Source organism: Schistosoma haematobium, chromosome 5, assembly GCF_000699445.3.
Source record: "Schistosoma haematobium chromosome 5, whole genome shotgun sequence".
In the NCBI taxonomy this organism is placed as follows: domain Eukaryota; kingdom Metazoa; phylum Platyhelminthes; class Trematoda; order Strigeidida; family Schistosomatidae; genus Schistosoma; species Schistosoma haematobium.
In genome coordinates, this window is record NC_067200.1 from 9,154,193 (window position 1) to 9,166,703 (window position 12,511).

A 12,511-nucleotide genomic window follows, 5' to 3' on the forward strand; every position below is an offset into this window, starting at 1 on the left:
TAGCGATTGCAGTAGATGTTGAGCACGGGATTCCCACTCGTGATCTGGTGCGGATGCATGACCAGACGCCTTCAGATAGATGAGTCCATTAAAACATGTGGTCAGCACCCAATTTCGAAAACTTACAGAGCTATTTATTTTGGGGATTTATTTACCGCTACAGATCTATTGTTTAGTTTCTATACAGTGTATATTTACAACTGTTTCAAGGGGTTATAGTTAAGATATTCTTGTTTAATGAGGAGTGTTTAACCTCTAGACATTCAAAATCGGGCAATATCGATGATTTCAGTTTTACACTGAAGATGTTTAAACTTTACTAGTCAAACTATAGTGACTTAAATGCCGTCTGTGTCTTGTTTAATTGAAAAATTACTTACTGTTTAATGGTATGCTCATGAGTAGACATAAGATTTGTTAAACTAAGTTTAACTTAATTAACCTAAATGTTATTTTCTTGGTAGTACTGCATAAAAGTATGTCATTTTGTCCAGTAAATAACTGAATATTATATTTTTATTCTCTACTACCATTTGATATATTTGATTAGAATGTGTTCATGTCAATAGGCATCTCTTACATCGAACTAAATAGGTCCTTTGATCTATGTGTGTATTTCTCGATGTAAAATTTAAATCTTACTTACTTACGCCTGTTACACTTCGTCGATGAGAATAGGCCGCCCACCAGTACTTTCCAGCTAAATCTAGATTAATTTAAATGTTTCAACCAAAATTCATTAAAATAATTTAACTTTTTAAAGAAATGACCAAGAGTAACTTTCTATGGTAAATATTTCGCAATTTCTTCTCATCGACAGGTTGGGTTTCATGTGTTATGAGTTATAAATCACCTGATTGTAGTTGGTTGATCATTGAGCAGAAACCTACTTGATATTTTTTTAGTCCTTTATTATTGATGGGAGTCCATGGACCAAGTAACAATATGACCATTATTTCATGTGACTTAGTACCGTTTGTACTATGTTGGTTGGAGATGGTCAACATGAAACAGTAGGCAGACGTTTCATGTTAGTTGGTACTTGTTAGCAAGGTGTTCCTGAAACGTTGAAGGAATAAATGTTCCATATAGAGTTGAAAACCGTGTCATACACAGAAAACGTCTTTTACTGTAAGTAAGTCTTGCTGACGAATGGCAACTTACATGAAATGTAAGTCCAGAGTTTTTTATTATCAGAAGGACTTTCGTCTTTCTATTGGAATTATCAGTGACAAAACACTAACGCTTGTTCATAACTGTCTAATAAAAGTAGTGATTTTATTAGTCACCTAAACATTATGATAACATATAATAAATAATGATTTTTATTAGACCATGATATGTAAGTGACTGCATTTTTGGGTAGATTCTAGGATTTCTGTTTTTCTTAATTAAGACTAGACTAGAACCTAGCACCCGTCATTTCAATAGTTTTGAATAGTTTTTTTTAATATTTGTTAAGATGATTTGCCTTTCGGTTATTGATATTTACACTACTGAATATCAGTTACAAGTAATCACAAGTGTGTATAAACCATATCAAACGTAAGTAGGATATATGTGTGTATCAAGTATGAGATCTTATCTTAAGAAAAATATGTTGAATATCTTAGAAATTATAATATTAACTTTATCCATCGCTTAGCAATTGACATTCTTCCAATTTAATTATTCACTTAAATAAATTAACATCGAAGTTCCATAGAAATCAAGAACCAACCTAAGTTGAATCATCATTCAACGGTAGTCTAATTTAGTTTGGTTCATGCTTTCAGTGAAATGCAGCAATCTACAGAACCCTATATTTAAGCATCACAATGTTATTTGATGATCAGTTCATATGTCCGATTAAACAAAATGATCAGAACTTATGAAATTTATGAACATTTTCTTGATTTCTTTGGCGTTGTGCTTTACAGGACATTTTTCGAGTAAGTGACAATATCACTTTAATTCGTAGAGTTTCTCAGGTAACCTTTTCAGTAAGCTGGTGATCGAGCAGAAATTAGCTGTTTCCAAACTAATTATACTTGAGCTGAATACTGGAAAATATTTTTTTGTGAATAGTCGACTCATTACTGGAGTAACGAAGATCGTATTCAGTTAGAATCTAACGTCAGCACAATAACAATCAACATCCATAGAGAACACTTCAAAACGCTACTTTTTCTACTTCGCTATTCGAATAAGTGGAACATTTTGGGATTCAATGAAGAACTTGAAAGGAAATGTATTTCTTCACGAAACCAAGTGGCTTTTCTGAAAAAGAATTAATTAATTGCATTTATTACTGAAATCATAGAAAACTTACTCATGCTTCAATATTAAAACAGTACATTTTTAGTCGACTGATTGACAAACTAGAGTGACACAGTTTCATCAATAAACAATTATGAATTCGTTCTTATATTACTACAATAATTGAGTAGTATAATATTTAACGTTCATTTATTTCTTATGACTTATTTACCACTAGTTATAAGCTTCAGCGTATTAATATTTATCACTGGTGACCTAGAAATTTAGTATAAAACATTTTAGTTTGGTACCTGAAGTGCACAGTATTAAAGTCATCCACTCATAACTTTTATGGTTAGGAAGGTACGACTTTACTTCAGGTACGTTTATGTGATAATTTATTTTTCAAATAACCGTGAGTTTAGAATGAGATGTATAGAGTGAATACTGTACAGAGAAATGAAAGAAATTTCGTATACAGCATACTACTTAAATATTTTAACTATTGGGGAAATCGGGATAATCGGTGACAAGCCAAATTATAATAGGGGTTTCAAAGCTTTGATATATTTCAGTACATGTAGCTCTAACGTAAGGTAAACCAATAAAAATAGTGCTGGACATATGCATGTTAAAAAGTATATTGTCACGCACATCAAACATCAGTGGAAATTTCAAACGTACACCAATTAAAAGTTTACAGAAAATCAAAATACTTCATATCGTGTTTGGTGGTAGGAATTATGAGTTATAGGACTATGAATTTAGATTTCATATTAATTAATATTCGTAAACAAGACGTACCTGCTCTTTTAAGGAAATTGATGCTATGTACGATTCCAACTGTTATTACCCAGATGAGATGTTATAACCAAGTTACTGTGATAGGGTCTGACCTTCTGCAGGACTGAGATATTTATAATTGACTGGTTCATGTGTTAAGAATAATGTCAATTTTGTTCCGTCCTTAAGGTGCAATAAGTTGTAATGTGACCACTAGTCTAAGTGATTTAACATTGTTCGCACTTTGTTGAGATATTAGCTGAAATCAAAATAATTTTCTATGTACCAGTTCATAAGATAATACCTTCCACATTCTCAATAAGGGATACAATACATCAAATTGAACATTTGCATAGAATGTTTTAGAAATGAATACAGTCTATTCGAAAGTGAACATGTTATGGATTTTACATTATATCTGCTTATGAATATAACTAAAACTACTTATATTTCTTTAAATAAATAATCAATTTTCTCGAGAGAATCAAGCAATTTATAATCAGGGTTCAAAATCTATATATATGCACTCAATACAAATTATGGCGAAGCGTCCTTATTTGGAAGATTGAGAATGAAAACACTGAACAAGTTTTAAAAGACACCTATTCTTAAACATGTAAGTTATTTCAAATGACCATAATAGCCCCGAGCTTCCAATTTCGGGGAAATTTTGGGGAAACTTCCGAAGTCAATTGACCTTCACCAATGTTTGGGGGACTTTAGGAAAATTCTGGGGAAATCCCCAAAGTCAAATAACCTTGACCAAGTTTAAAGGGGAATTTTGGGGTTTTTGCCATTTCCCCAAAGTCTGCTATAGCGGCTTCCCCAATATGTGCCAAATTTTCCCCCGAAATTCGCGTCTCGGGTCGGGTAAGTTGAAAACTCACATAATCAGTTATAAAGTAATCATCACATGTTATTACGATATTTACTTGGTAAAACAACAAAATTTTGTTTGTTATTTTTATATTAGATGCCTTGTGAAAGTATTGTAAGTCAAATATCACCTTAAAATTTTCTGAAAAATATTCATTTGGCTTCATGTCAAATGATGTTTAAATATGTAAACCTTAGTAAACTCAATAAACCATTTTATCGTCAAATTTGTAAATAATATGAATGAGCCTAAAGGATTTAAAACACCATCTTAAAAGGCAAAGCTTACAACTGTCACCTCTTACTTTTTGAGACTGAACTCAGCTCCATATATTTTTGTTATAGTCATCAGCGTCGTATCACTTGCACTCGTTCAAATTCTGTCTTTTTATGCGGAATGTATAAAACTATTTTGATGTAAAAGTCATAATAACCAAAAATTTATTACTGTCAGTTCTTAATGACTATTATGGAAAGTCCTGTTATAGTCAAAATACTGGAAAATTAAGAGTGATGTTTAAGGATAAATTGGATAAATCTATTTTGTTGCAATCAGAAACTGTTCTTTAGGACGGTATAAAAATCAATTTGTTATTATTATTGTTGTAATTCAAGCATTTCTTCAGAAAACTAGTTTAAGTAACAAAAGCTACGGACAATACGTTCATTGTTATACATGCCACTTAGATGTTTACACTATAAAATTCCTAACACTTGAATTCACGAGTCTATCTAAGCTAAACTATTATTAAAAACTTAAAAGCACTCGACGGCCGCTTCATCCGAGGATGGGACTCAGCAGTGCCCATCTACGGTCCCACACAGGGCACTCAGACTCAGAACCTTCGGTCTCTCTCACGAACGCTTAACATCTAGACCACCGACCAGGCATCCAATGGTGTTAATGTCTAACATCAATCGGTTCACCATTTTGAGCAATCCTTCACCCATTGTCTTAAAGGAATAATGATATGTAGAGCTATTCAGAAGTAGCAAAAGTCAATTGACAGCAACCAGATCTAACCCAAAGGTCAAGTGCATTTCATTGGAGTCAATGAGTCAAGTTCCTAAAGATAAAGTGATATATATATATATATGAATTAGTATTTTTATATTTCATCAGGTAACCCAATACACTTTCTCGTTCATTTTTTTGTTCTTGCTCAATTAGTCAGTTGGAGGGTTGGCACGTAGCACACCGTGTATCATTATCAAACTTTAGGCACCGCACGTTACAACAGATAACTGTCTCACTAGTGACTAGCTTCAAGATGGATTTCGTGGAGTTCTAATGAGAAGCCTTAACCAGTGGAGTCCAATCCGTGCCGACTGGAGACACTTATCCACCCTAGACAATTGATGAAGAGTTGAGCAAGATGATGGATTGATTGAGGTTGGAAATTAACACCGTCGGATGCTGAAACGGTAACCTAGAGATTAAGAGTTCGTGTGGGAGACCGAAGGCTCTAGGTTCGAGTGCCCTGTATAGGACCTTAGATGAGCACTGCTGAGTTCCATACTCGGATGAAACGGCCCTCCAGTGTTCTCAGGTTTTCAGTAGTGGTCCAGCTTCGTTAGACCCGTGGATTCAACCGTTAAAAATACTAGAATATGTGTAACAGCTTAGGTTGGTTGGTTAAGAGTTGACCTCAAACAACCAAGCATATGCCAAAACAGTATTGTTCAAGTATTCATTCACTTCCTTGTTTTGTATAAGCGTTATATTCCCTATTATCTTATATTGAATGTTGAGAGCCTTTGTTTGTCTGAACAGATAATCCCACGCTCCTCAGTGACTGCGCTAAGATTGAAATAAAGACCTATTCACTACTTGTCTGGTTTCTTCTATCAATAGCACGAGGGTTACCTATAGACACGAAATATGTACAAAACCCCTTATTGACTATAAAATTTATTAAATCTATCGTGAAAATAAATATTATATTGAAATTATTTTGACGATATAGTAATCCATGAATAATCTCAAGCACACGAAACTAAAAAAGTTTGAGTGATTTATAAAATGTTTTTAAAATCAGTTAAATAAGCTGGATACTATTATATATATTCCCAAATTTAACTAATATTTATAAGCCATGTGACTAACTACTAGCAATAAACATCTAAAGGGGTTCTATAAGACTTTTTAAGAAACTATGCCCAATGATATATTGATTTAGAAATATTGATCATTGAATTCATTAATTGAAACGTTTGGTGCCTTTAGAAAGACTTGAATATCTTGAATTTCATGCTACGTCCAATCATGCATGTGAAACTCAAAGGAATTCCATACTAAAACGATACAGTTGTCTAGTGACCTCTTGCTGGCTCTATAGATGATAGTAGTTCAGAATTTAATTCATATTCAAATGCATCCATAAAACAGTAACGAGTAATTTCGACTTTATTTATATAATTGAACATTATCTTTTGCTTTTTATTCCAGATGTCATCTGTTACGTTTGGGTTATATTGGTCCGCTATCGGATCACTATGCGTTTTGAAAGGCTTTTTTCAAAAGTAATCAATACGTTACTATTTTAAACGTATTATTGGTAAATGGCATAAATCATGACGAACAGACTATCATGGGTTTTACATTTTAAAATATTTTCATTGTTCATTGTAAACACTATGTTTACTTGAAGTAAAATTATGTAACCATAATATGTATTACAGTAAGATGTTGATTTACATTTCCTTCACATGACTTACCTAATAACATAAATTGATTTAGGTTGGAATGGGAAACCATTTTTATTTGTCATAGACAGTCAAACGCCGACAGTCATATACGGGACTAAATCGTGACCCCGAGGTTATTCAGACACGATCTTATTGCCAATGGTCCAGCAACATGCAACACTAAAATTAAGTAACAAAATAAATCTTTATCCAAGGCCACATAATAGAAGAGCTAGTAAGGATGACTGAAGAATATGATGCAAGGTTAAAAAGAGACTTGAACAAAGGTTAAAATATGAGACAATGGGGAAAGACAAATAAATTACAGTACTGTCCAATGAGGTGCCATTGAGATATTTTCAGCGTTTTCCTTCCGTTACAAGTGAGTTCACTTGATTAATGAAAGTTGCTCTGCATGTGATGACATCAACGGCGTGACAATAAAGAGAAACTCGACAGTATTATTCAATAATAATTTGGGCCAAAACTCTGACGTAGTGTAGAGTGGTCTAAAAGGGTGTTAAAACAGTATTATAATCTTAAATCACAGAACGTGTCTAATAAAGTAGAGGTACAGACGACGGAGATAGTGTTTATCTAAATAAAAACGATGGCTCGTGTGTTAAAACCGCCAAAATGTTATGTTCGTTTTGCAAAATGATGCGGAGAAACAAAAGATATTTAATACAAATGTGGTTGCATATAAAGCGTTACAAATAAAGAAAACATTGTCGCTAATATTTTGTTTTTACAAACCTCATTGAATATAACTGTTCTTTAAGACGAAACCAATCGTTACAATTGATTTCAGTTTAAGTTTGCAAATGACAGAAGGCTAGGCAACCTGTGTTAGTCCTGGCAATCGTGGTCTATCAGTTGACACAACGTCCCTTGAATGCACCGACAGATAAGCTTCAATCACGTATTGAAGTAATGAATTGCATCAGCGGATGATTCAGTGAGAAAGTCGATGGTCAGCTGACAAGTAATTTGTTGTGGTCTTGTGAACGTTTTTAGAATGCACACGTAAATTCATTGTCTTGAAAAGCAAGAAAAGTCAAAGCATATTAAAAATCAACTTTATCGCTAAGTAATTTAAAAACTATGATCAAGTCGGCTCTGATTCCTCTATATGATAATGAAAATAGGTCTAGTTTAGTCGAGCATCATATGGGATAATTTCTCCAGGTCGTTTCGAAGCTCTAATCTATCACCTTTACATTTTATCATTCTTCAAATCTTGACATCGTTAGCATATAGCAAGACCGATGATGATAGGAAACCAGGAAGGTCATTTAAATGCAAGAGGAATAACAATGGTCTCAAACAACGTACACGGAGGCACTCATCGTAGCATCATAAATAATCCCTGAGTTCTTTCCAAAGGTTGAATTAAATTCAGTCTCAACGCATACCCTAGGGAAAGAATTCGGACTATAAAATGGCGACATACGTGTTTGCATCATGTGGATGCTATTTGCTCTTCACTGTTAGTCAAGTCTTTGAGTTCACCACGAATGTGCAGTGACCAGAGAACTTCTCAGGGCAGAGCAGGAGCTGTGACCGTTTACTTGGGAACGTTCTTCAATCATGAGACCCCTCGATACAAAACCCATTCCGGAAGTAGTCTGCAAACCTTTTACTTGCCGTAAGCTTCAACCGACACAATGTGATACCGAAAATTAAACTCCTTAAACATTAAAAAATCGGGATAGAGTGGGTTAAACGTTCGATTACTACAATAGCTTGCGTCAGCGATTTAAAATGTCAGTCATCCAGGATGGGTGGTAGTTGAACTGAACAAATGTACCAAACCCCCCGATTTATAAGACAAGGCAGAGCCAACACCCGACAAACTATTAAACAGTTAGGTCCACGAGTGTTTCATTAAAAATTTTAGGAAGAAAAACTATTGTTTGTAGTAGTTAATGCACTAAAGATCAATACATAGCTTTAGAACACCGTTTCTAAACTTGTTTGCAGTTAGTTAATGTCTCATTAAAGATGTTAAAATATCAGAGCATATTAAACGATAGGCTCTTAAAACTGTCCCTATAATCTAATCGTAAAACATGAAGTGACTTAATGTTAGCATTTTGTATCCTGATCATGAGGGCGTCAGCATGTCTTATCTTTTTTCTCCCCTAGAACTTATCGTCTTTAGGGTCACAGGACGAAAATTCAAAAACTGCGATCAAGTAAACTCATATTGGGACTCCTAGCGGTCAATGAGTGAAACGCCGTATCCAAACAAGTAACGTGGACAATTTAAAGGAGTAGCTGGCAATCAAGCTGTAAAGATGGACACATGTAGAACAGCCCGCTGTTATTATCATTATTGGGAACTGAATGAAGATAACTTTCCCATTCTCTCATGTGGTGGCTGCAACTCTGGAAACATTTCCTGCCAACAGACGTCGGTTGCCAATTGATATCTATGTGCATCCGGATAGACCACATGACGCCAGGATCAAGCACAAAGGCAAGTTGGAGCTGACCACTCCACTTGTGGACTGTCCTGATCATAAAAAACGTGTAAAGGACAGTGGCTATCAAATCGGAAAACCTCGTATAGGTAGGCTACCTGTCAATTCACGTAAGGTTCATACAGACAAACAGGAAGGAGATGCTTATATGTTTTAAATTGAAAGCATAAACTGATTATACACAAACGTCGCGAGTTTACCGAATAAAATAGATGAACTCAGTGGTGCTAATAATAGTCATCTGACGGGAATATCTGAAACATGGATATCTTCTCAGTTTACGGACCAGGAGCTGGCAATACCCGGTATGTTTTTGTTTCGCAATGATAGAAAAACAGGAATTGGGGTTGGAACAGCCCTACACTTATGATCCTGTCAGAAGGTGCATCAAGTGCACAAACAAGATTTTATCAATCTAGATGAATCCGTATGGTGTTAAGTAAGAATGTCTCCCACCTCGAGGTGTCTAGTTGAAGTCATCTACCGGAAGCCCACTGCTGACATCGATTACGGCAATCGCATGCTGGAAGGTTTATCCCGCTTTACGCGTCTCGGATTCACTCATATCTTGATTCTTGGGGAATTCAATTTTCCTGAAGTCTATTTGGCGGAACATACGTATATTAGAGATGAAAACTCAACTGAGGCTCGGTTCTTCAACCTCATTGAGGATCTGGGATCATTTGAAATGTGAAGTCGACAACTCGTTGGAGAGACAGTCAGATGCCATCACGCTTAGACGGAGTATTTACAAATGAAGAATCCCTAGTTGGCAACCTCTCAATCCTGGCATCCGTGGGGAGGAGCGATCACGCCGTCATAGCCTTCAGTTTCATCGGCGAAACTGAGCTAAGACATATCACCAACAACAGACGCTGGAATTTCAAGCGGTTGAATGTGTCAGCTTTATAGAACTATCTACAACAGGTGGATTGGGATGTCCACCATCAACTTGACGTGGATGCTCATTAGGATTTCTTACTGCACACAATCTTATGTTCTACAAAGCAGTCTGTTCCTCAAATGATCCCCCGGATCTACAAACAGCCTACAACCATCAAGAACCACACTCTTCGTTTTCTGGGTCACAACGATACTGTCAGACATTTTAACCAACCCGCACCAACTATATTGATGTAAGCTTCATCTGAAATTGCACATGACCTTCCGAAGTGAACCTGAGCGCTGACTTGATGTACCGGAATCTGCAGCACCTAAGATAAGACACTAACCTTGGTCCGTATTTGGTTCATTCTGCTATACTGAAGGAAGCAGCTTCAATCCTGTTAACACGACTTAGCGTGATGTTCTCACACTAGCTAAGCTGAGGCGAACTACCGGAGATTTGGAGTTTGGCTTACATCACTCCAAATTCGATCAACCGAACGGTAGCTCTTCTCTTCATACCTTCGAAAATCATGGAGTCCCTGTTATGCGATGCTATACATGACTGTAAGATCCAAACTACGGTTTGGACTGCTGAATAGCCTTCCAGGTACGTTAGACACGCGCCCTTTCCCGTCGAAATCAAAACAAGTAATCGATTAAATAGCGGTTCTAAACAAATAGTACCACCCGGCTATTCAACCAATAATTGTTCAATCAATAAAATCAGTCACAACAAATGAACGTTATTCTATCCTGACTGGATAGAACACACAAAAGGAGAAGCAAATCAATATGGCTACCGCCAAGAACAAGTGTCCAGTAAAACAACACAGATGCAGTTCGGGAAGAAACACAAACTTAGTGAATGCGTAAGAAAAACGAAAACTATAATAAAAAATACAAGTATTTACAATTCAAATGTAATCAAAAGACAACAATGTACAACTAAGGGGATCATTAGGAACAAAGTGCAAGTATATACATGGAGGGATTTTCAACAACACACAAAACATTCAAAATGGATCTTACAATGACTATCCATTAAGCTTGAACTTTTTTTCACCCCAACATCATGGTTTCAGGAAGCGTCATTCTTGAATAATCAACCTGATGACCACGGTGAATAGATGGATAACCACCCTTGATTGCGATGGGAAAGTTCACGTCATTTACCTTGACTTCTCAAGAGCTTTTGCTAGGGTCAATCATATTTGTGTTATCAATAAGCTCAAATCTTTGGGTTGTCAAATCACTTCTAATTGACTGGCTCCCTTCAAATCTAAAAATCGACCTTTCAAGGTCAGGGTTAACTTCACTTTCCCTCAGGCTATGGAATGTCCTAGTGGGGTCTTCCAGGGCTCAGTAATAGGACCTCTTCTCTTCTCGATCTTCTACAACAACTCACGTCTGACTTATTGCTTTTGCTGATGACGTGAAACTCTGGAGAGTGATACGCAACCAAGAGGATATACTGGCACTTCAGGAGGATCTGACTCAACTTCAAAGTTGGGCAGACGACAACGTACTAACCTTTAACACTTCAAAGTGTAAAGTAGTCCATCTGCGACATGTTGCAGACTACAGTTACAACTTAAGAAACTCCTCTCTAGAAGTATCCCAAGTTGGAAAAGGTTTAGAGTGCTGGCATCCTACTATTTGAAGTTGATGATGTCACAGGTATTCAGTGTTTGACAACGCCTTTACCAGTAACACCTTCTAATATACTTCGTTCCCACCCAGAGAAATCAAAAGACAGAGTCGAGGAGATCGGAAGAGTGTATTTGGCGATAACCAATATATCGGAATTCTCTGATCTAATCTGGCTAGCGATTGCGGTTGATGTTGAGCACAGCGTTACCACACGTGATCTGGTGCGGATGCCTGACCGAGCGCCTTCAGCTAGATGAGTCCACTAAAACATATGGTCAGCATCCAATGTCGAAAACTTAGAGCTATTTATTTTGGGGATTTATTTGCCGCTACAAAGTCTTACTCTATCTGTGACAAAAATGCTTTTCGAGCAAACCTTGTACTGGTAACATTGAAGCGCATTTTCGGTCAGTTTGACGGAAAGAATCTCCATACCATTTTGGACAGTTTCATTCGTTCCCATTTAAGGTACGGAGACATAGTATTTCCTCCCTCACTCCAAAATGATAAGGACACTCTGGAACGTATCCAACGGCAAGCCATGAAATCAGTTTGAGGACTCAAATTCAAGCCTTACGAAGAGCGCCTTCATTCGCTAAACACTTACCCATTAGAGTATAAGCATCTAAGAGGTGACCTTCTAATGGCTTACAACATCCTTAACACTTCTGAACATCCCCTTAAACACCTACTTAATTTTAGCTCCAGCACAAACCTAAGGGGTAATACCCATAAAATAGAGACACAGCACAGCAGAACGAACTGTAGGCACAACTTCTAATCTTTAAGAGTTGTCAAATGCTGGAATTCGATGCCGGCTGAGCTAGTCCAAGCGACTTCCTAGGAGCCCTTTAAAAGGCAACTTGACTTATTCTTAGGGACCAAGGATAATATCTTACTAT